This window comes from Pseudophryne corroboree, chromosome 6 (assembly GCF_028390025.1).
Source record: "Pseudophryne corroboree isolate aPseCor3 chromosome 6, aPseCor3.hap2, whole genome shotgun sequence".
In the NCBI taxonomy this organism is placed as follows: Eukaryota; Metazoa; Chordata; class Amphibia; order Anura; family Myobatrachidae; genus Pseudophryne; species Pseudophryne corroboree.
The window spans coordinates 507,581,565-507,607,343 of NC_086449.1; the positions used below are offsets into that span (position 1 = coordinate 507,581,565).

General features: G+C 47.4%; 1 protein-coding gene and 1 long non-coding RNA gene across 10 annotated transcripts in view; one reads left to right on the forward strand and one right to left on the reverse strand.

Moving 5' to 3' along the window:
* The window catches only part of OSBPL8 (oxysterol binding protein like 8), a 425,114-nt gene that overhangs the window by 258,305 nt on the left and 141,030 nt on the right, over positions 1-25,779 (forward strand). The window lies entirely within an intron of this gene.
* The window catches only part of LOC134932734 (uncharacterized), a 71,250-nt gene that overhangs the window by 20,663 nt on the left and 24,808 nt on the right, over positions 1-25,779 (reverse strand). The window contains exon 2 of the long non-coding RNA XR_010179467.1: positions 13,390-13,521. This is a non-coding gene — a long non-coding RNA (uncharacterized LOC134932734). The remainder of the gene's footprint in view (positions 1-13,389; positions 13,522-25,779) is intronic.

Sequence of the window (25,779 nt, forward strand, 5' to 3'; positions counted from 1 at the left end):
TGTGTGTATTTGTGTGTGCGGACAGTGGCGTCAGACTGTTTTTAGGTTGGGGGGAGAGATCTTTAGCTCTCGCTGTACCAAACCCTCCTGTGTTCTGTCACCGTGTCACCCCCCCCCCCGTGTTCTGTCACTGTGTCACCCCCCCCATGTTCTGTCACCGTGTCACCCCCCCGTGTTGTCACCCCCCCGTGTTCTGTCACCGTGTCACCCCCCCGTGTTCTGTCACCGTGTCACCCCCCCCGTGTTCTGTCACCGTGTCACCCCCCCCCGTGTTCTGTCACCGTGTCACCACCCCCCCGTGTTCTGTCACCGTGTCACCCGCCCCCCCCGTGTTCTGTCACTGTGTCACACACCCCGTGTTCTGTCACCGTGTCACACCCCCGTGTTCTGTCACCGTGACACCCCCGTGTTCTGTCACCGTGTCACCCCCCGTGTTCTGTCACCGTGTCACCCCCGTGTTCTGTCACCGTGTCATCCCCCCGTGTTCTGTCACCCCCACCGTGTCACCCCCACCGTGTGCTGTCACCCTGTCACCCCCACCGTGTGCTGTCACCCTGCCACCCCCACCGTGTGCTGTCACCCCCACCGTGTGCTGTCACCCTGTCACCCCCACCGTGTGCTGTCACCCCCACCCTGTGCTGTCACCCCCACCGTGTGCTGTCACCCCCACCGTGTGCTGTCACCCCCACCGTGTGCTGTCACCCTGTCACTCCCACCGTGTTCTGCCACCGTGTCACCCCCCCCCCCCCCCCGTGTTCTGTCACCGTGTCACCCCCATGGTGTTCTGTCACTGTCAACCCCACCATGTTCTGTCACCGTGCCGCCCAGAGGCGTCACCGGGTGTGGTGACACCTGGAGCGCACTCGGTACTATTACACCCCCCCCCCCTGCTCAAGCAGTGTGGTGCCCAAAAGGGGGTGCGGCTTAATTTGAAAGGGGCGTGGCCTGGTGGGTCTTTTCTCTTTCGCTCAGGGGGCATGTCCAGCTTCCCCGAAGATGCTGGCTGCCCCCGGAGACTGGACTGTGTGTGTGCCGACTCTTATCTGTGACCCCTCGTGTTCTGTCACTGTGTCACACTCCCCGTGTCCTATCACTGTGTCACACCTTTCCCCAGGGGCCATAGGACACTGGATAATTTGCTTAATTATCCTAAATAAAATGTTAATGTGTAAAAGGGTACCTTCTGTACTGTGTAAAAGGGAGCTCTACCTGCTATAATGTGTGTAAGTGGCACAATTTGAATAATGGAGACTATTGTGCAGCCTAATACGAATCTGTATTATTTTTTCTCTAACGTCCTAGTGGATGCTGGGGACTCCGAAAGGACCATGGGGAATAGCGGCTCCGCAGGAGACTGGGCACAAAGTAAAAGCTTTAGGACTAGCTGGTGTGCACTGGCTCCTCCACCTATGACCCTCCTCCAAGCCTCAGTTAAGATTTTGTGCCCGAACGAGAAGGGTGCAATCTAGGTGGCTCTCCTGAGCTGCTTAGAGTAAAAGTTTAAATAGGTTTTTTATTTTCAGTGAGACCTGCTGGCAACAGGCTCACTGCATCGAGGGACTAAGGGGAGAAGAAGCGAACTCACCTGCGTGCAGAGTGGATTGGGCTTCTTAGGCTACTGGACATTAGCTCCAGAGGGACGATCACAGGCCCAGCCATGGATGGGTCCCGGAGCCGCGCCGCCGGCCCCCTTACAGATGCTGAAGCAAGAAGAGGTCCATAAATCGGCGGCAGAAGACTTTCTTGTCTTCATAAGGTAGCGCACAGCACTGCAGCTGTGCGCCATTGCTCTCAGCACACTTCACACTTCGGTCACTGAGGGTGCAGGGCGCTGGGGGGGGGGGGCGCCCTGGGAAGCAATGAATTTACCTTATTTGGCAAAAAAAATACATCACATATAGCTCCTGGGCTATATGGATGTATTTAACCCCTGCCAGTTTTCCAGAAAAAAGCGGGAGAAGAGCCCGCCGTGAAGGGGGCGGGGCCTATCTCCTCAGCACACAGCGCCATTTTTCCCACACAGCTCCGCTGGTAGGAAGGCTCCCAGAATCTCCCCTGCATCCTGCAACTACAGAAACAGGGTAAAAAAGAGAGGGGGGCACTTATTTGGCAAAATAACAGATATAAGCAGCTATAAGGGATAGACACTTATTGTAAGGTTGTCCCTATACATATATAGCGCTCTGGTGTGTGCTGGCAAACTCTCCCTCTGTCTCCCCAAGGGGCTAAGTGGGTCCTGTCCTCTATCAGAGCATTCCCTGTGTGTGTGCTGGGTGTCGGTACGTGTGTGTCGACATGTATGAGGAGGAAAATGATGTGGAGGCGGAGCAATTGCCTATAATGGTGATGTCACCCCCTAGGGAGTCGACACCTGAATGGATGGCCGTAATTAAGGAATTACGTGACAGTGTCGGCACGTTACAGAAAACTGTTGACGACATGAGACAGCCGGCAGCTCAGTTAGTGCCTGTCCAGGCGTCTCAAACACCGTCAGGGGCTATTAAACGCCCGTTACCTCAGTGGGTCGACACGGACCCAGACACAGACACTGACTCCAGTGTCGACGGTGAAGAAACAAACGTATTTTCCAGTAGGGCCACACGTTACATGATCACGGCAATGAAGGAGGTTTTGCACATCTCTGATACTGCAAGTACCACAAAAAGGGGTATTATGTGGGGTGTGAAAAAACTACCCGTAGTTTTTCCTGAATCAGATGAATTGAATGAAGTGTGTGATGAAGCGTGGGTTACCCCCGACAAAAAACTGCTAATTTCTAAAAAATTATTGGCACTATATCCCTTCCCACCAGAGGTTAGGGCTCGTTGGGAACACCCCCTAGGGTGGATAAGGCGCTCACACGCTTATCAAAACAAGTGGCGTTACCGTCTCCAGAAACGGCCGCCCTTAAGGAGCCAGCAGATAGGATATCTGCCCCGGGGCAGAGGAAGGGGGAAAAGACTGCAACAGACAGCTTCTTCCCACGAACAGAAGCCCTCCCCCGCTTCTGCCAAGTCCTCAGCATGACGCTGGGGCCTTACAAGCGGACTCAGGCACGGTGGGGGCCCGTCTCAAGAATTTCAGCGCGCAGTGGGTTTTTTATTTTCAGTGAGTCCTGCTGGCAACAGGCTCACTGCATCGTGGGACTAAGGGGAGAAGAAGCGAACTCACCTGCGTGCAGAGTGGATTGGGCTTCTTAGGCTACTGGACATTAGCTCCAGAGGGACGATCACAGGTTCAGCCTGGATGGGTCCCGGAGCCGCGCCGCCGGCCCCCTTACAGAGCCAGAAGAGCGAAGAGGTCCGGTGAAATCGGCGGCAGAAGACGGTCCTGTCTTCAGACTAAGGTAGCGCACAGCACCGCAGCTGTGCGCCATTGCTCTCAGCACACTTCACACTCCGGTCACTGAGGGTGCAGGGCGCTGGGGGGGGAGCGCCCTGAGACGCAATATAAACAGATAATACCTTAGGTTGGCAAAAGAATACATCACATATAGCTCCTGGGCTATATGGATGTATTTTAACCCCTGCCATTTTTACAGAAAAGAGCGGGAGATAAGGACGTCGTGAAGGGGCGGAGCCTATCTCCTCAGCACACAAGCGCCATTTTCCCTCACAGCTCCGCTGGAAGGACGGCTCCCTGACTCTCCCCTGCAGACCTGCTACAGAATCAGGGTAAAAAAGAGAAGGGGGGGCACTATTGGCAGCTAATAATAATAAACAGCAGCTATAAGGGAATAACACTTATATAAGGTTATCCCTGTATATATATATAGCGCTTGGTGTGTGCTGGCAGACTCTCCCTCTGTCTCTCCAAAGGGCTAGTGGGGTCCTGTCCTCTATCAGAGCATTCCCGGTGTGTGTGCTGTGTGTCGGTACGTGTGTGTCGACATGTATGAGGAGGAAAATGATGTGGAGGCGGAGCAATTGCCTGGGTTAGTGATGTCACCCCCTAGGGAGTCGACACCTGACTGGATGATCGTATTTAAAGAATTAAGTGATAATGTCAGCACTTTGCAAAAAACTGTTGACGACATGAGACAGCCGGAAAATCAATTAGTGCCTGTCCAGGCGTCTCAGACACCGTCAGGGGCCCTAAAACGCCCGTTACCTCAGTGGGTCGACACAGACCCAGACACAGATACTGAGTCTAGTGTCGACGGTGAGGAGACAAACGTAATGTCCAGTAGGGCCACACGTTACATGATCACGGCAATGAAGGAGGCATTGAACATTTCTGACACTACAAGTACCACAAAGAAGGGTATTATGTGGGGTGTGAAAAAACTACCAATAGTTTTTCCTGAGTCAGATGAATTAAATGAGGTGTGTGATAAAGCGTGGGTTTCCCACGACAAAAAACTGCTAATTTCTAATAAATTATTGGCACTATATCCTTTCCCGTCAGAGGTAAGGACGCGTTGGGAAACACCCCCTAGGGTAGATAAGGCGCTCACACGTTTATCTAAACAAGTAGCGTTACCGTCTCCTGATACGGCCACCCTCAAAGAACCAGCTGATAGAAGGCTGGAAAATATCCTAAAAAGTATATACACACATACTGGTGTTATACTGCGACCAGCAATCGCTTCAGCCTGGATGTGCAGTGCTGGAGTCGCGTGGTCGGATTCCCTGACTGAAAATATTGATACCCTGGACAGGGACAATATATTGTTAACTATAGAGCATTTGAAGGATGCATTACTATATATGCGTGATGCACAGAGGGATATTTGCACCCTGGCATCAAGAGTAAGTGCTATGTCCATTTCTGCCAGAAGAGCGTTATGGACGCGACAGTGGTCAGGGGATGCGGATTCCAAACGACATATGGAAGTATTGCCGTATAAAGGGGAGGAGTTATTTGGGGCTGGTCTATCGGACCTGGTGGCCACGGCAACGGCTGGAAAGTCCACCTTTTTACCCCAGGTCACTTCACATCAGCAGAAAAAGACACCGTCTTTTCAAACTCAGTCCTTTCGTTCCCATAAGTACAAGCGAGCAAAAGGCCACTCTTTTCTGCCCCGGGGCAGAGGAAGAGGAAAAAGACTGCACCATGCAGCCGCTTCCCAGGAACAGAAGCCCTCCCCTGCTTCTGCCAAGTCTTCAGCATGACGCTGGGGCTTTACAAGCAGACTCAGACAAGGTGGGGGCCCGTCTCAAGAATTTCAACGCGCAGTGGGCTCACTCGCAAGTGGACCCCTGGATTCTACAGGTAGTATCGCAGGGGTACAAACTGGAATTCGAGGCGTTTCCCCCTCGCCGGTTCCTGAAGTCTGCTCTACCAAAGTCTCCCTCCGACAGGGAGGCAGTTTTGGAAGCCATTCACAAGCTGTATTCCCAGCAGGTGATAATCAAGGTACCCCTCCTACAACAGGGAAAGGGGTATTACTCCACGCTGTTTGTGGTACCGAAGCCGGACGGCTCGGTGAGACCCATTTTAAATCTGAAAGCCTTGAACACTTACATAAAAAGGTTCAAGTTCAAGATGGAGTCACTCAGAGCAGTGATAGCGAACCTGGAAGAAGGGGACTACATGGTGTCTCTGGACATCAAGGATGCTTACCTCCATGTCCCAATTTGCCCTTCTCACCAAGGGTACCTCAGGTTTGTGGTACAGAACTGTCACTATCAGTTTCAGACGCTGCCGTTTGGATTGTCCACGGCACCCCGGGTCTTTACCAAGGTAATGGCCGAAATGATGATTCTTCTTCGAAGAAAAGGCGTCTTAATTATCCCTTACTTGGACGATCTCCTGATAAGGGCACGGTCCAGAGAACAGTTAGAGGTCGGAGTAGCACTATCTCAAATAGTACAAACAGCACGGATGGATTCTAAATATTCCAAAATCGCAGCTGATTCCGACGACACGTCTGCTGTTCCTAGGGATGATTCTGGACACAGTCCAGAAGAAGGTGTTTCTCCCGGAGGAGAAGGCCAGGGAGTTATCCGAGCTAGTCAGGAACCTCCTAAAACCAGGCCAGGTGTCAGTGCATCAGTGCACGAGGGTCCTGGGAAAAATGGTGGCTTCTTACGAAGCGATTCCATTCGGAAGATTCCATGCAAGAAATGCAAGCCTGAGAGGCTGGGGAGCAGTCACACAGGGAAGAAATTTCCAGGGCTTGTGGTCAAGCATGGAAACATCTCTTCATATAAACATTCTGGAACTAAGGGCCATTTACAATGCCCTAAGTCAAGCGAAACCGCTGCTTCAGGGTCAGGCGGTATTGATCCCATCGGACAACATCACGTCAGTCGCCCACGTAAACAGACAGGGCGGCACGAGAAGCAGGAGGGCAACGGCAGAAGCTGCAAGGATTCTTCGCTGGGCGGAAAATCATGTGATAGCACTGTCAGCAGTGTTCATTCCGGGAGTGGACAACTGGGAAGCAGACTTCCTCAGCAGACACGACCTCCACCCGGGAGAGTGGGGACTTCACCCAGAAGTCTTCCACCTGATAGTAAACCGTTGGGAAAAACCAAAGGTGGACATGATGGCGTCCCGTCTAAACAAAAAACTAGACAGATATTGCGCCAGGTCAAGGGACCCCCAGGCAATAGCGGTGGACGCTCTGGTAACGCCGTGGGTGTACCAGTCAGTGTATGTGTTCCCTCCTCTGCCTCTCATACCAAAAGTACTGAGAATCATAAGAAGGAGAGGAGTAAGAACTATACTCGTGGTTCCGGATTGGCCAAGAAGGACTTGGTACCCGGAACTTCAAGAGATGATCACGGACGAACCATGGTCTCTACCTCTAAGAAAGGACCTGCTCCAGCAGGGGCCTTGTCTGTTCCAAGACTTACCGCGGCTGCGTTTGACGGCATGGCGGTTGAACGCCGGATCCTGAAGGAAAAAGGCATTCCAGATGAAGTCATCCCTACCCTGGTCAAGGCCAGGAAGGACGTAACCGCAAAACATTATCACCGCATTTGGCGAAAATATGTTGCGTGGTGTGAGGCCAAGAAGGCCCCTACAGAGGAATTTCTACTGGGTCGTTTCCTCCATTTCCTGCAAACAGGACTATCTATGGGCCTAAAATTAGGGTCCATTAAGGTTCAAATTTCGGCCCTGTCGATTTTCTTCCAGAAAGAACTGGCTTCAGTGCCTGAAGTTCAGACATTTGTAAAAGGGGTACTGCATATACAGCCTCCTTTTGTGCCTCCAGTGGCACCTTGGGATCTCAATGTTGTGTTGAGTTTCCTAAAGTCACATTGGTTTGAACCACTCACCACTGTGGACTTAAAATATCTCACATGGAAGGTGACGATGCTGTTAGCCCTGGCTTCAGCCAGGCGTGTGTCAGAATTGGCGGCTTTATCATATAAAAGCCCTTACTTAATTTTTCATTCTGACAGGGCAGAATTGAGGACTCGTCCTCAATTTCTACCTAAGGTGGTTTCTGCATCTCACATGAACCAACCTATTGTGGTACCTGCGGCTACTAGGGACTTGGAGGACTCTAAGTTGCTTGACGTTGTCAGGGCCCTGAAAATATATGTTTCCAGGACGGCTGGAGTCAGAAAATCTGACTCACTGTTTATCCTGTATGCACCCAACAAACTGGGTGCTCCTGCTTCTAAGCAGACGATTGCTCGTTGGAATTGTAGTACAATTCAGCTTGCACATTCTGTGGCAGGCCTGCCACAGCCAAAATCGGTAAAAGCCCATTCCACAAGGAAAGTGGGCTCATCTTGGGCGGCTGCCCGAGGGGTCTCGGCTTTACAACTTTGCCGAGCAGCTACTTGGTCAGGGGCAAACACGTTTGCTAAATTCTACAAATTTGATACCCTGGCTGAGGAGGACCTGGAGTTCTCTCATTCGGTGCTGCAGAGTCATCCGCACTCTCCCGCCCGTTTGGGAGCTTTGGTATAATCCCCATGGTCCTTACGGAGTCCCAGCATCCACTAGGACGTCAGAGAAAATAAGATTTTACTTACCGATAAATCTATTTCTCGTAGTCCGTAGTGGATGCTGGGCGCCCATCCCAAGTGCGGATTGTCTGCAATACTTGTATATAGTTATTGTTACAAAAATTCGGGTTATTATTGTTGTGAGCCATCTTTTCAGAGGCTCCCTTTCGTTTTATCATACTGTTAACTGGGTTCAGATCACGAGTTGTACGGTGTGATTGGTGTGGCTGGTATGAGTCTTACCCGGGATTCAATATCCTTCCTTATTATGTACGCTCGTCCGGGCACAGTATCCTAACTGAGGCTTGGAGGAGGGTCATAGGGGGAGGAGCCAGTGCACACCACCTGATCCTAAAGCTTTTATTCTTGTGCCCTGTCTCCTGCGGAGCCGCTATTCCCCATGGTCCTTACGGAGTCCCAGCATCCACTACGGACTACGAGAAATAGATTTATCGGTAAGTAAAATCTTATTTTTTGTATTTTTAGTATAATAGGCCTTTTTTTTTTTTTTAAGAAGTCACTGCGCCGTGCCTGTACTAACGATTTAAGAAAATCCCATTTGGTTTAAACCAACCAACCCAGCTTTGTGGCGTTCTTGCAGGGTTGTAGTTCTGCTACTGATGCCTTAACCCTCTGCAATGGATCAAAAGAAACTCAAGATAGATTTTGCCGTACCCACTGCAATACTGGCCTATAGACTATGGGGTGTATTCAATAAGTGGCGGAAGCTGCCGTCTTTTCGGAAAGACGGTAGCTTCCGGCAGGTTTAGGTCGGAAGGGGTTCCGACCTATTCAATACTGGCTCTTTTTTTCCGACAAGTCGGGATTTCCCGACTTGTCGGAAAACACGTGGATTGTCGGATTAGCCGCGGATCCACGTGTTCCGCGGCTACATCCGTTAAGTTTTGTCCCCGGTTCCGACAATGTCAATCCGACTTTTTTTAAAGTCTGATTGACATTGTCGAAACCGTGGAGATGAGACGTGTGAGGTGGCCGGAGGAGCAGTGGCAGAGGAAGGTGGCCGGAGGAGCCGAAGATGGGTGAGTATTGCCAGTGGCGGCAGCAGCACGGCGCTCAGCAGCGCACTGACAGTTGTCTGGAGCGGCCAAATCCGACAGTCGGAAAGGACCCGGCAGGTATTGAATATACCCCTATGTGATTATGTAGACGATCAGAACAAACTGGTGAGAGGTTGGGTGACAGGACAATAACCATGGCGCCTTCATAAGCTTCAAGATGTCTGGAGATAATCTGTTCACAGCATAGTAGCTGCACTGAGCTGCGCGGCTGTGAGACATCCTGCTGCAGCGCTGTGCTGTAGCGCTGCTCTCACCTGTATGCTCGCAGCTGTCCCCGCCCCCCCCCCCCCCCTCTCCTCCTCTGGGTCCCACATCTCAGTCCAACATTTTTTCATGTTGGACCGAGATGGTCGGAAACGGGGCCAAATCCTGTCGAATTTGGCCCCGGTTACTCAAAAGTACGTGAATCGGCAGCTATATCGCCGATTCACGTACTATTCGACAAGTCGAATTCCACGACTTGTCAAATAAAAACTGATGGGATTGAATAGGTCGAATCACTATTCGTCCTTAAAAAGTCGAAAACTGACGTCTTTTCGACAGACGGCAGCTTTCGACCCTAATTGAATATACCCCATTGAAGTCGAAAGCTGCCGTCTGTCGAAAAGACGTCAGTTTTCGACATTTTAAGGTCGGAATAGCTGCCGATCCACGTGCTTGTGTCGAAAACGGGGCCAAATTCAACAGGTTTTGGCCCCCTTTTCGACCATCTCAGTTCGACTTTTAAAAAAAGTTGAGTGAGATGGGGAGAGCAGCGACGGAGACTGGAGAGCTGAGGCGGGGATGGGGTGAGCAGCGCTGGAGGATGTCACAGCCGCTGCTCACAGCAGCGTCCACCTGGCTCCAGCAAGCGAGACCTCGCTTGCTGGAGCCGGGTGGGCGCTGCCATGAACGGCGGCTGTGAGAGGAAGGACGGGGAGAGGCAGAGAGACTGGGGGGGGGGGGCAGACGGGGGAGAGCAGCGCTACAGCAGCGGTTATATAGCCGCTGCTGTAGCGCTGCTCTCCCCCGTCTGCCCGCGGCTCTCCCCCATCTGAATGTCTGAATGGATCCGACTTCAATTGAATATACCCCATAGTTGGGTAAATAGCTTTATCATTTGTATTTATTATATCGAAAAACATAGAACAAAATATTTTCCTTGGTTTTCCAACGTTTAACAGTCATATGTATAACAAATAAGTGTACTTAGGGGTTTGAGCTATGTGTGCGAGTGATAAAAGATGCTAATTCCTCTAGAACTCGTGTGCTCTAATACTTTTCATAGTTATAAGGGTAGTTCTCACAGACCACTGGAGTGAGTCTCTCCTTCCTGTAGGGGGGAAACACCAGTGAAGACCACTGTTCCAGCATATGACAGAGGGCCTGATTCAAAGAAATACGCAAAGCCGATGTTCCACGGAACTGAGCAGTTATCGGCAGACTGCGTGTTTGCTGCAATCGCATTGTGCATGCGTCGATGTGCCGCTGCAAACCTGCCTGTCAATCACAAAGTGATTGACAGGAAGTTGTGGGGGTGTTAACGGGGAGTGGTTGTAAGAATGCAGACGCGTCATGGCTTAAGCCTGATGTTCCTTGTTTTTGCATAATAGACTTTATACAAATCACCAAAAATAAGGAATTAATACAATGAATGGTCCTATACAGACATTTGTTATAACAGTAACAGAATTGCTCTCTGTATAAATGTCAATGAACCAATGCAAGACAAAGAAAAGAGAGGAGGAAACAATACAGGACCTGACCCCTGGAGTCTCAGGGCCAATAGGGGGGATTGAATTCAAAACACCATTTAAGGGAATATCTCCCAAGATTGTCCGTTGTTCATACCACATGGTATTCTTTAGAGCATCTTTAGTTCTACATTAAAATTTCCTAGTTAAAGTGACATATAGCTTTCCCACATATCGAAAAATCTGAGTTAAGCGCTCTTTATTCAAAGACTTTTCTATGTAGTCCATGTTGAAAACATGAAACAAATATAATTTTTCAATATGTTGTACTTTATTAGGCTTGACATGCAATTTTTTTTTTTTAAAGTTACATGTCTGACATGCAATTGGAAAATATAATTTTTTACTTGCGTTCTGAAGGTCATTGGAAGTCCCTATATATTACACCTCAACTTGTTTAACCCATTGAACTAGTCTTAAAAACATTAGTAAATTCATGTCTTGTGATGACAGTAGGCATAAGTCCATCGAATAGAATTCCTCAACCATTAAAAGCAGAGGAAACTAAAGGGTTCTAAAACCCGGTGCATTCAATTGGCTTCATGCCTGCAATTTAAAATAGCAGTGATTTTACTAGCAAAACACAGAGTCTAAAAGCATTGCCCTTTTACATTTTGGCCATAAACATGATCTGAGGTGCTGGGTTTTAGAAACCAGCGCTTAGGTGGGTATTCAATTCTTGTCGGAAATTGCCGTCTTGTCGGAAACACGGCAGTCTCCGACTGTTTTAGGTCGGAAGGGTTCCAACCTATTCAATGTGACCCCTTTTTTTCCCAACAAGTCGTGACTTAAGCCGCCGATCCACGTGTATTGCCGGAAGCGCGACCAAACACGACAGGTTTTATCCCCGTTTCCGACAGCGTCAATCCGACTTTAAAATAAAAAGTCGGATTGCCATTGTTGGGAACGGGCAAAACCTGTCGGGTTTGGCCGGCCATTGAGTACACGTCTGATCCTTTCCGTCGGAAAGGGTCCAACGTGAATTGAATTCACGCCTTAGTAAATAAAGCCCTAAAACTCCATTTGCGGTTACTATACAAAACTACTGTAGGAGAAAGAATACCTTCCACACATGTAAGGCTACATGTTACCCATAATGCATCAAACCCATCAGTAACTGCACACACCATTAATATCTCTTGTTTGCACTAAGGTCTGAAAAAAAGACCGTTGTTTGTCTTTGTTGTGCGTAGATTGTTCTTTTAGTTGACTTTATATACAAGAAAAGTGATGACAGTAAATTATATGCCACATTAGCGTTAGGCAAGCGGTTGCTCACCAGATGTTATGGAAAAGGGGCTAATCAGTAGGTTCACATGAAATCAGCCATTAAAAAGGTCATGATCTGTATCCTGTACTGTAAGAACTGTGTTTCACTGTATTATGATTCATAGCCGTATGGCAATAGCACTTCACTCTATTGTAAGTGCATGCAGTAGCACTAGGGTGACAAAGGCATTATTTGTTACAGGGTAACACAATGTAAAATATAATTAATGGTTATTAGCCATTCATTTTTTTTTTTTTCACACCAAAGTAGCTATATGACAGCAGGTTGTCGCTACTGATGTTTAATATAAAACTGCCAACAGTATCCTAGCACCTTGCTCGTATCAACTGCTGTTTTGTATGTGGGATCTGTCCTTCCAATATGTTAATGTCTGTATGAGCTGTTTTGCATGTAATATAATACAATACATTTACATACAGGTAGCATGATAATTTGGAGAATTTGTTGACTACTGCTGACATGTGCAGCCATAGTAACCTAATCTTGTTATTGCCTCCCTTTGGGCTTGTTCCCAAACCAAATCAAGTACTACAGTATGTACATTCCTAGTGTAAGAGGAAATGATGCAAGAGACAATAAAACAAATCTGCTTTGCATCACAGGTGTGTCCGTCATTGCTGAGATTTAATGTCACAAATACAAGGTGCAGGCACACTTTCTTGGTTGTAGACAATACAAAAAGCTTTTCTTGTATTTTACTTTGTACTACACAAACGTATAAACAAAACAGACTGTGTGTGTTTGTGAATAAAATAAAATAACACGAACGTGTGTAAAACAAATATGTTTATTTGATTTTGGTTTATTTGTTACTTAAAATAACTATGGTATAGATTTGGTTTGTTTTGTCTTTGCTTGTATATGGGGACTGCTGCCAGGGATGTGTAGATTAAACAAAAAAAATATTTTCAAAACGTTTTGGGGGGAGTTCATTTGTTTATCTTCACTGCCAATGGCACACAACGGAGAAATTCAATTGTTCCATTCATGCACGATTAGCCGCAGGGAAACACATTTCAGTTCTCAGTCCCCTATGCTGGCAAGCAGAAATGTGCAAACAGTGACCCGTTTGGCCGCCCAAATGGCTCTTTTCGTGTTCTGCTCAGCACTTTGGTCAGGTTTAGCCATTTTACGCTGCTAAACCAGAAACTTATGAGCGTGACCAGCGTAAAAGACCCAACATTTGAATATTACCCCCCCAATCTCCCATCACTTCAGACAGGAGATTGGGAGCAATAAAATAATTGACACACCCTCTTTTGGTATATATTTAGTTACTTCTGTGTCTCATCCATGTATCTGGTATTATTATTTTTAGTTTTGTTTCTTGCAGGTATATGTTTACACTTAGTCTATAGTTTAGAAGTAGAACTTACCATTTGCCATACCGGTTTTTGGACTTTCCCTTTGAGTATGCACCAATAATGAGAGGGGCGTGGTAAGGTATTTCTTGTTCTGCAAACAAAATACCATTATCATGATGGTATGTATGGTGGAGTCAAGTATTTCTGCAACAAAGATACAGTGAAGAAATGTCACCAAAGACAGCTAGTTTTTGCTTTTGCAGAAAGCACCATTATAATTATGTAATACTCTTTTAGCACATGACACATTCATTTATATATTGCCTGGACAGGAAATATGTTTAAAACGTCACAAACACTGAGTGGAAAAACACTTTCACCCGTGATGCGACTCTAAGCTGATATTGTTAAGATGCAGTACCTATTTTGTTTTAACTGGCCAACCCAATCAATAAGTTAATTGAGGTGCAGTTACATTATGTGACATGCACAATGTCAACATATTGTATCTGTTCACATTCTGGTGACTGCTCTGGTGCTTCTAGCACAGTGTGGTCTGTAGCTCAGCACTGAGATACAGACCAGATTGTGCTAGAAGCCCCAGAGCAGAGAGCGACACCCCATGCAGGAAAGAGGAACTGCACAGGTTAACAAAGGTGCCGGATGCTAGAATGCACACTACATTACACCTTGTGTTAAATTCTGTGACAGTCCCATAATGTGCTGGTGTTTCATATTACCACTAAGGAGGTCAACTAGAGGGAGCCGACATTGATAATATATATACATATATTTTTTACTGGCGACTACTAAAGATCTACAAAGGTGTTGTACAGTATTTGTTTCTGCAGCCTTTTAAATTAACTATCCCCAATTAACACTTACTTACTTTTTGACAGTTATTTACCTTTCCTCTCTTCAGTGCTATGATGGCAGGAACTCTATGCTGATATCACATTTGAAATATCAGTCTAACAATTTATTAATATCTGACTAATCGGTTCTCCTAGGCTAAATCCACTGAACTGAACTCATGCCCAATGAGCAGAAACCATTTGGTTATCTTTTAACAAGTCTGAACAGATGTCTAAATGTGTTCATTTAGCATAACTGTTTACACAGCGATTTGCAATATGAAGAGGAGTGAACTTGACCTTTCTGTAGGTCTAGAATGTCCCTTTCACCAGAGCAGTTGTCTAGCTTTTCTATATAATTAGTGAAGGTCAGTAGGAAGTGACACCAGGAATTTTAAGGGATGCCTTACTTGTTGCTGCCACTATGGGGGTAATTCCAAGTTGATCGCAGCAGGAAATTTTTTAGCAGTTGGGCAAAACCATGTGCACTGCAGGGGGGGCAGATATAACATTTGCAGAGAGCGTTAGATTTGGGTGGGTTATTTTGTTTCTGTGCAGGGTAAATACTGGCTGCTTTATTTTTACACTGCAATTTAGATTTCAGTTTGAATACACCCCACCCAAATCTATCTCTCTCTGCACATGTTATATCTGCCCCCCCTGCAGTGCACATGGTTTTGCCCAACTGCTAAAAAAATTTCCTGCTGCGATCAACTTGGAATTACCCCCTATAACACTTACATTCATTTATAGGCATATCCTTGTCGGCCACCACTGCATAAACTTTTATGGTGCAGCAACATCATGTGCATAATGTAGACTGCCTAATGCTCTCTCTGGAGTTATTGTCTTGTCACAGCCTGAAACCTTAAGCAGGGCCATATGAAAGAAAGAGAGCAAGGGTTGCAGTTGAAATGCTGGCTGTTGGGATCCCAGCGTTCAGGATACCAACGCACCAGGGCTATTCCCACTCGTGGGTGTCCGCAACACCCATGGAGTGGGAATAGATCCTGTGGCAAGCCCGCAGCCTGGCAAGTGCAGCAAGCCCGCTAGGGGACTCTTGGCGCTCGCCACGCTGCCGGCATTCTGGTAGACGGGATGTCGACAGCCGGCATCCTGTCCGCCGGTAAATCGTGTGTATTCAGAGAGCAATGTAGTGTAGTACTTTAGAGAAGTGTTTCTTATAGACCTATGTTTATGGACTGCATACCAAATAGAGAAATAATGGTGCCATATCAATGTAAGAGTTCTGGAGAACCCTCGAGTGTCCAGCACTTGGGTGTAGTAGGTCAAATGATGGGAGGAATTGAGATACAGGACACAGAGCTTGATACGTAGATGCTTATAGACTACATGTATAAATAATGCAGAAATAGGCTTGTAATCCAGGTAACTGTAATGGAAGAATTTTCTACTACTGTGACTCTATCTTATTGCATCTTATCTTACCTTACCCATCTACAGTATATACACTTACTTATATTGCTAATGTTATGCAAAATATATTAACATATGCACAACTTTAATAACGTGGCATTGCAGTACCAAAGGCTCAAGCACTGTGAGCCAGTTGCAGGCATGTTTTTTTTTTAAGTTATTTGATTTTTAAGGTATTGCCAATCTTATGGTTTAGATTGCTTTGTAGCAATCTGACATAGGAAGTCAACTGATGATTATCCTTTTTATGGGGATACCCACAACTACTGAGGACCGCAGCAGATATTTCCATATCTACCGCGCTTCCTCCATTTCCGACAGCAGCCGCAGCCCCAGCCCCATTAAGTTTCTGTAGGTCTGCAAAGCTGTCAGAAGATGGGCGTTAGCCACTGCATCCTATGGACTACATTTCTCAAAACTTACCCAATGGATAAACACATGTGGTCACTCCTAACAATCACAGGGATGGGCTCCTTTCAGAGACCCTGTTGCACTTGTATTTGTTGATACATCCGGGCAAATATTAATTTCTTTATTGCTATGAACGGTGGCGTAAATAAATGACGGTTATAGGTGCTAAACCCGATAATTGATAAATATGCACCTTAGTGTTAATTAACTAAACACATTTCTTAAGCATGAATGCAAACCAGGAGGTGTACAGTGTGTAGAATTTAAGTGTTGTAATTGTATCACTAAAAAAATCAATAAACGCTGCAGGGTCAAATTAGCATTGCTACAGTGCCCCTCTTGGTGTGGCGGCCTAGGCATCCCTAACTTCAAGAGGAGTTAATACGCAGCTCAACTTTTCACAGGGCGGGGAAGGTCTGGGTCGCTATTGAAGCAGTTAAATTGGGCTTATCCCATGGTCTCCTCCCTCCTCTGGCTGCTGAGGACTTGAAGCAGCCCACCCAACAGTGGCCCGTAAATTATTGATTTGAGATTATACTAATAGAAAATTCTGGTTGGCCCCTAGTCCATCACCTCTAATACCATTGTTTCATAACCCTGCCTTCCCTCTGGGCATGACCAAGACAGCCTTTGGTTCGTGGAAAGAAGGGAATATTTATTACCTCAATGATATCACTAAAGACATCCATATTCCCAGATCCAGGCATACACATCATTCCCACCCAAGGACTTTTTCCAGTATCTACAACTTAGGCATTTCTACTTTAAGGTTCATTCTACTCAAGTCAATGGGCCTCTCACCATGTTTGAGACTATCTGTAGGAGATGCTCCTTGACCAGAGGTCTCATTTTTGACTTGTATGTGTTACTAGCAGGTAGCCGTCCCCTACAAGAGACTCCCATGAAGAAATCCTGAGAGGTGGATCTTGGAGTTATTAGACAATAAGGAATGATCAGATATATGGGAGAATGCCACCTTCCATTCTATACGCTTAAAATTAAGAGAATGTAGACTGACTAAGACCCCCCTTCCTTCTCTCTCTCTCTCTCATTACAAATTATTATACCACTGGTACTACATTCCCTCTGGACTGAAAGCAATTTTCCCTGATACTTCAGACAGATGCTAGAGGGGCTGCTCCAACAAAGATTCTTTTATCCATACCTGGTAGGTATGTCCGAAAATAAAAACTTTATAGTGGGATGTCATAAATCTGCTTTCACTTTTATTTAATACTCCTATCCCTTCTTACGCTAAACACCTCCTGCCTCTGATACTGATGCTGTCCAGACATCAAAACAAATGAATGCGCCACACTGTCTCTGCCATAGCTTGCCAATTTGCAGATGACTAGAAATCAGCCACTGTGCACCATTGCAGTCAGACATTTCTTGGATTTGGTACACTTAAAAAATGTAGTACATGACCTGCATGATCAAAAAAAATTGTCCAAATCGTTTGGCAAAACCTTGGGACCCCTGGGTGGCCTCTCAAAATTCCCCCTCGCTGTTCTGTAGATAGAAAATAATATTTCTCTAACGTCCTAGTGGATGCTGGGAACTCCGTAAGGACCATGGGGAATAGCGGGCTCCGAAGGAGGCTGGGCACTCTAGAAAGATCTTAGACTACCTGGTGTGCACTGGCTCCTCCCACTATGACCCTCCTCCAAGCCTCAGTTAGATTTCGTGCCCGGCCGAGGTTGGATGCACACTAGGGGCTCTCCTGAGCTCTTAGAAAGTTATAGTCTTAGAATTTGTTATTTTCAGTGAGACCTGCTGGCAACAGGCTCACTGCAGCGAGGGACTAAGGGGAGAAGAAGCGAACTCGCCTGCTTGCAGCCGGATTGGGCTTCTTAGGCTACTGGACACCATTAGCTCCAGAGGGATCGACCGCAGGCCCAGCCTTGATGTTCGGTCCCGGAGCCGCGCCGCCGTCCCCCTTACAGAGCCAGAAGCAAGAAGATGGTCCGGAAAATCGGCGGCATGAAGACTCTGTCTTCACCAAGGTAGCGCACAGCACTGCAGCTGTGCGCCATTGCTCCTCTCACACACTTCACACTCCGGTCACTGAGGGTGCAGGGCGCTGGGGGGGGCGCCCTGAGGCAGCAATAAAAACACCTTGGCTGGCTAAAATACCTCAATATATGGCCCCAGGGGCTATATATGAGGTAAATACCCCTGCCAGAATTCCATAAAAAACGGGAGAATAGGCCGCGAAAAAGGGGCGGAGCCTATCTCCTCAGCACACTGGCGCCATTTTTCCCTCACAGCTCGGCTGGAGGGAAGCTCCCTGGCTCTTCCCTGCAATTCTACAGTACAGTAAGAGGGAAAAGAGAGGGGGGGCATTAAAATTGGCACTGTATACAGTATATTATATAAAAGCTATTAGGGACATAACTCAGTTAGTCCCTGTATATATATAGCGCTCTGGTGTGTGCTGGCATACTCTTACTCTGTCCCCCCAAAGGGCTTTTGTGGGTCCTGTCCTCGTTTAGAGCATTCCCTGTGTGTCTGCGGTGTGTCGGTACGGCTGTGTCGACATGTTGAATGAGGAGGCTTATATGGTGACAGAACAGAGGCCGATATATGTGATGTCGCCCCCTGTGGGGCCGACACCAGAGTGGATGGATAGGTGAAAGGTATTAACCGACAGTGTCAACTCCTTACATAAAAGGGTGGATGACGTAACAGCTGTGGGACAGCCGGCTTCGCAGCCCGCGCCTGCCCAGGCGTCTCAAAGGCCATCAGGGGCTCAAAAACGCCCGCTCTCTCAGATGGCAGACACAGATGTCGACACGGAGTCTGACTCCAGTGTCGACAAGGTGGAGACATATACACAATCCACTAGGAACATCCGTGACGTGATCCCGGCAATAAAAAATGTGTTATACATTTCTGACTTTAACCCAAGCACCTCTAAAAATGGGTTTTTAGGTTTGGGGAGAAAAAACAGGCAGTGTTTTGTTCCCCCATCAGATGAATAAATGAAGTGTGTGAAAGCGTGGGTTCCCCCGTTAAGAAACTGGTAATTTATAAAAAGTTACTGATGGCGTACCCTTTCCCGCCAGGTGGATAAGTTACGCTGGGAGATATCCCCTAGGGTGGATAAGGCGCTCACACGTTTGTCAAAAAAGGTGGCACTGCCGTCTTAGGATACGGCCACTTTAATAGGTACCTGTTGATAAAAAACAGGAGGCTATCCTGAAGTCTGTATTTACACACTCAGGTACTAGACTGAGACCTGCAGATAGTGCTGCTGCAGCGTGGTCGGTGACCCTGTCAAACAGGGATACTAGTTGGAAAACATAAAAACATATTAAAGACGTCGTCTTATATATGGGGGATGCACAGAGGGATATTTTGCCGGCTGGCATCCAAAATAAATGTAATGTCCATTCTGTCAGGAGGGTATTAGAGACCTGTCACTGGACAGGTGATGCTGACTTAAAAAGCGCATAGAGAGCCTTATAAGGGTGAGGAATTATTTGGGGATGGTCTCTGGGACCTCGTATCCACAGCAACTGCTGGGAAGAAATAATTTTACCTCAGGTTTCCTCACAGACAAAGGTACAGTCCTTTCGGCTTCAGAAAAGCAAGCGGGTCAAATGGCGCTTCCTTTCTGTACAGAGACAAGGGTAGAGGGAAAAAAGCTGCACCAGTCAGCCTGTTCCCAGAATCAAGATTCTTCCCCCGCCTCCTGTGAGGCCACACCATGACGCGGGTGCCCCACAGGTGTAGCCAGGTACGGTGGGGGGCCGTCTCAAAAATTTCAGCAATTAGTGGGCTCGCTCACAGGTGGATCCCTGTTTCTTTCAAGTAGTATTTCAGGGGTACAAGCTGGAATTCGAGATGTCTCCCCCCAGCCGTTTCCTAAAATATGCCTTGCTGACAACTCCCTCAGGCAGGGAGGCTGTGCTAGAGGCAATTAATAAGCGGTATTCCCAGCAGGTAATACTCAAGGTGCCCCTACTTCAACAAGGACGGGGTTACTATTCCACACGGGTTGGGGTACCGAAACCGCATGGTTCGGTGTGACCCATTTTATATTTAAAATCCTTGAACACAAAAATTCAAGTTCAAGATGGAATCGCTCAGGGCGGTTATTCCAAGCCTGGACGAGGGGGATTACATGGTATCCTGGGACATCAAGGATGCTTACCTGCATGTCCCCATTTACCATCCTCGCCAGGAGTACCTCAGATTTGTGGTACAGGATTACCATTACCAAGTCCAGACACTGCCGTTTGGACTGTACATGGCACCGAGGGTGTTTTATCAAGGTAATGGCCGAAAGGTTGATACTCCTTCAAAAAAAGGGAGTTGTAATTATCCCGTACTTGGACAATCTCGTTATAAGGGCGAGGTCCAAGGAGCAGTTGGTAGTCGGGGTAGCACTATTTTGGAAAGTGCTACAACAGCATGGTTGGATTCTAAACAGTCCAAAGTCACAGCTGGTTCCTATGACACATCTACTGTTCCTGGGGATGGTTCTGGACATAAACCAGAAATAGTGTTTCTCCCGGAGGAGAAAGCCAAGGAGTTGTCATCTCTAGTCAGAGACCTCCTGAAGCCAAAATAGGTAGCGGTGCATCATTGTACGCGAGTCCTGGGAAAAATGGTAGCTTCCTACGAAGCAATCCCATTAGGCAGGTTCCATACAAGAACTTTTCAGAGGGACCTGTTGGACAAGTGGTCCGGATCGCATCTTCCGATGCATAGGCTGATAACCCTGTCTCCAAGGACCAGGGTATCTCTACTGTGGTGGCTGCAGAGTGCCCATCTTCAAGAGGGCCGCAGGTTCGGCATACAGGACTAGGTCCTAGTGACCATGGATTCCAGCCTTTGAGGCTGGGAGGCAGTCACACAGGGAAGAAATTTCCAGGGACTTTGGTCAAGTCAGGTTATTTCCCTACACATAAATATTCTGGACCTGAGGGCCATTTACAATGCCCTGAGGCCGGCAAGGCCTCTGCTTCAAAACCAGCCGGTACTGATCCAATCAGACAACATCACGGCAGTCGCCCATGTAAACCAACAGGGCGGCACAAGAAGCAGGATGGCGATGGCAGAAGCCACAAGGATTCTCCGATAGGCGGAAAATCATGTGTTAGCACTGTCAGCAGTGTTCATTCCCGGAGTGGACAACTGGGAAGCAGATCTTCTCAACAGACACGACCTCCACCCGGGAGAATGGGGACTTCCTCCAGAAGTCTTCCAATAGGATTGTACACCATTGGGAAAGGCCACAGGTGGACATGATGGCGTCCCGCCTCAACAAAAAGCTATAAAAGATATTGCACCGGGTCAAGGGACCCTCAGGCGATAGCTATGGACGCTCTGGTAACACCGTGGGTGTACCAGTCGGTTTATGTGTTCTCCCCTCTGCCTCTCATACCAAAGGTACTGAGAATAATAAGAAGGCGAGGAGTAAGAACGATACTCGTGGATGGCCAAGAAGAGCTTGGTACCCAGAACTTCAAGAATTTATATCAGAGGACCCATGGCCTCTGCCACTCAGACAGGACCTGCGGCAGCAGGGGCCCTGTCTGTTCCAAGACTTACCGCGGCTGCGTTTGTCGGCATGGCGGTTGAACGCCGGATCCTGAAGGAAAAGGGCATTCCGGAGGAAGTCATTCCTACGCTTACTAAAGCCAGGAAAGAGGTTACAGCAACTCATTATCACCGCATATGGCGAAAATATGTTGCATGGTGTGAGGCCGAAAGGGCCCCAACAGAGGAATTTCAACTAGGTCGATTTCTGCATTTCCTGCAAGCAGGAGTGACTATGGGCCTTAAATTGGGTTCCATTAAGGTACAGATCTCGGCTCTGTCGATTTTCTTTCAAAAAGAACTAGCTTCAGTACCTGAAGTTCAGACATTTATAAAAGGAGTGCTGCAGAGTCAGCCCCCGTTTGTGCCTCCTGTGGCACCTTGGGATCTCAACGTGGTGTTGAGTTTCTTAAAATCACATTGGTTTGAACCACTAAAAACCGTGGATCTGAAATATCTCACGTGGAAGGTGGTTATGTTATTGGCTTTGGCTTCTGCCAGGCGAGTATCAAAGTTGGCGGCTTTGTCTTGTAAAAGCCCTTATTTGATTTTCCATATGGATAGGGCAGAATTGAGGACTCGTCCCCAGTTTCTCCCAAAGGTGGTGTCAGCGTTTCACCTGAACCAGCCTATTGTGGTGCCTAGGCTACTAGGGACTTGGAGGACTCCAAGTTGCTAGACGTTGTCAGGGCACTGAAAATATATGTTTCCAGAACGGCTAGAGTCAGAAAATCTGACTCTCTGTTTATCCTATATGCACCTAACAAGCTGGGTGCTCCTGCTTCTAAGCAGACTATTGCTCGTTGGATTTGTAGTACAATTCAGCTTGCACATACTGTGGCAGGCCTGCCACAGCCAAAATCTGTCAATGCCCATTCCACAAGGAAGGTGGGCTCATCTTGGGCGGCTGCCCGAGAGGTCTCGGCTTTACAATTTTGCCGAGCAGCTACTTGGTCAGGGGCAAACACGTTTGCAAAAATTCTACAAATTTGATACCCTGGCTGAGGAGGACCTGGAGTTCTCTCATTCAGTGCTGCAGAGTCATCCGCACTCTCCCGCCCGTTTGGGAGCTTTGGTATAATCCCCATGGTCCTTACGGAGTTCCCAGCATCCACTAGGACGTTAGAGAAAATAAGAATTTACTCACCGGTAATTCTATTTCTCGTAGTCCGTAGTGGATGCTGGGCGCCCATCCCAAGTGCGGTTTATCTGCAATACTTGTACATAGTTATGGTTAACTAAATCGGGTTATTGTTGAGCCATCTGTTGAGAGGCTCTATTGTTTCATACTGTTAACTGTGTTTCATATCACGAGTTGTACGGTGTGATTGGTGTGGCTGGTATGAGTCTTACCCGGGATTCAAAATCCTTCCTTATTGTGTACGCTCGTCCGGGCACAGTACCTAACTGAGGCTTGGAGGAGGGTCATAGTGGGAGGAGCCAGTGCACACCAGGTAGTCTAAGATCTTTCTAGAGTGCCCAGCCTCCTTCGGAGCCCGCTATTCCCCATGGTCCTTACGGAGTTCCCAGCATCCACTACGGACTACGAGAAATAGAATTACCGGTGAGTAAATTCTTATTTTCTGTATTCCTATAGCACCTCACTAGGCAGGAGAGTAAGTTCATATCAGATGCTCTGAGGTGAAACAGACTAATGTTGCCCCCCCCTCCTCACTTTCACCAATAACACGCACAGTCACATATACACACACACACACACACACACACAGCCACATATATATATATATATATATATATATACACTGCTCAAAAAAATAAAGGGAACACTTAACACAATGTAACTCCAAGTCACTCACACTTCTGTGAAATCAAACTGTCCACTTAGGAAGCAACACTGATTGACAATCAATTTCACATGCTGTTGTGAAAATGGAATAGACAACAGGTGGAAATTATAGGCAATTAGCAAGACACCCCCAATAAAGGAGTTGTTCTGCAGGTGTGACCACAGACCACTTCTCAGCTCCTATGCTTTCTGGCTGATGTTTTGGTCACTTTTGAAAGCTGGCGGTGCGTTCACTCTAGTGGTAGCATGAGACGGAGTCTACAACCCACACAAGTGGCTCAGGTAGTGCAGCTCATCCAGGATGGCACATCAATGCGAGTTGTGGCAAGAAGGTTTGCTGTGTCTGTCAGCGTAGTGTCCAGAGCATGGAGGTGCTACCAGGAGACAGGCCAGTACATCAGGAGACGTGGAGGAGGCCGTAGGAGGGCAACAACCCAGCAGCAGGACCGCTACCTCCGCCTTTGTGCAAGGAGGAGCACTGCCAGAGCCCTGCAAAATGACCTCCAGCAAGCCACAAATGTGCATGTGTCTACTCAAACGACCAGACTCCGTGAGGGTGGTATGAGGACTCGACGTCCACAGGTGGGGGTTGTGCTTACAGCCCAACACCGTGCAGGACATTTGGCGTTTGCCAGAGAACAAATTCGCCACTGGCGCGCTGTGCTCTTCACAGATGAAAGCAGGTTCTCACTGAGCACATGTGACAGACGTGACAGAGTCTGGAGACGCCAAGGAGAACGTTCTGCTACCTGCAACATCCTCCAGCATGACCGGTTTGGCAGTGGGTCAGTAATGGTGTGGGGTGGCATTTCTTTGGGGGGCCGCACAGCCCTCCATGTGCTTGCCAGAGGTAGCCTGACTGCCATTAGGTACCGAGATGAGATCCCCAGACCCCTTGTGAGACCATATGCTGATGCGTTTGGCCTTGGGTTCCTCCTAATGCAAGACAATGCTAGATCTCATGTGGCTGGAGTGTGTCAGCAGTTCCTGCAAGACGAAGGCATTGATGCTATGGACTGGCCCGCCTGTTCCCCAGACCTGAATCCAATTGAGCACATCTGGGACATCATATCTCGCTCCATCCACCAACACCACGTTGCACTACAGACTGTCCAGGAGTTGGCGGATGCTTTAGTCCAGGTCTGGGAGGATATCCCTCAGGAGACCATCCGCCACCTCATCAGGAGCATGCCCAGGCGTTGTAGGGAGGTCATACAGGCACGTGGAGGCCACACACACTACTGAGCCTCATTTTGACTTGTTTTAAGGACATTACATCAAAGTTGGATCAGCCTGTAGTGTGTTTTTCCACTTTCATTTTGATTGTGACTCCAAATCCAGACCTCCATGGGTTAATAAATTTGATTTCCATTGATAATTTTTGTGTGATTTTGTTGTCAGCACATTCAACTATGTATAGAACAAAGCATTTAATAAGTATTTCATTCATTCAGATCTAGGATGTGTAATTTTAGTGTTCCCTTTATTTTTTTTGAGCAGTGTATGTGTGTGTATATATATATATATATATATATATACACACATGTATGTGCGTACACAGCCACATATGTACGTACGTACGTACGTACTGTACACACAGCCATATATGCACACACTTAAGCACATATACATTTTTGTCCCACAGAACTCAGTCGCTTTACAGACATCAAACTTGGTACATTGGACAAGGATTTAGAATTAGAGCAATTAGAAAAAGCACACAGGAACAGTTAAAGCTAAAATCTACGAGGCACAGTAAGCATAATGCAGGGTAGGTGCGCACATGTTTTTGGAATAACTTCCACAAGTTGTCCATTCAACCCACAAAAGGTACCAGGTGAGGCAGCCATCTTGGGTGCACTACATAGGATTACCCTGGATGGAATAGGTTAAACCTAAACGAGATGACACAAAATGGGTGGTTGCAGCGACCTAACGCTAGGAAAAGGGTCCCAACATAACCGTCAGGTCCATGTCTTTTTCATCCCATCCACGAGCGTGCTAGGTGAGGCAGCCATGTTGGGATCACTATGAAGGTTACACTTTGGGAGACAAGCTATACAAGGACCTGACTGTGGCTTTGCAGTAATAAGTGACAGGAAAGTGATGAACCAAAATACAAGATGTAGTGAGTATTGGGGTCAAAAGCGCTGCTCACTGTGCTGCCAACACCCATTAATATGGGTCTTGTTTAACATACAGTATATAACCAGTGACCTGGAACACTACAGGGGTTGTCCAGGTGTCAGAGCTATGAGAACCTGTGGTTTGCCACTGCCTATATAGTAATACTTTCACAGAGCTTCATGTATTATCTTTGGACTCAATCACATCTTTATGTACAAGCCAATATCTACCTCCAACACAAGCAGCAAACGGACACTTGCTAGTATATGTACGTAT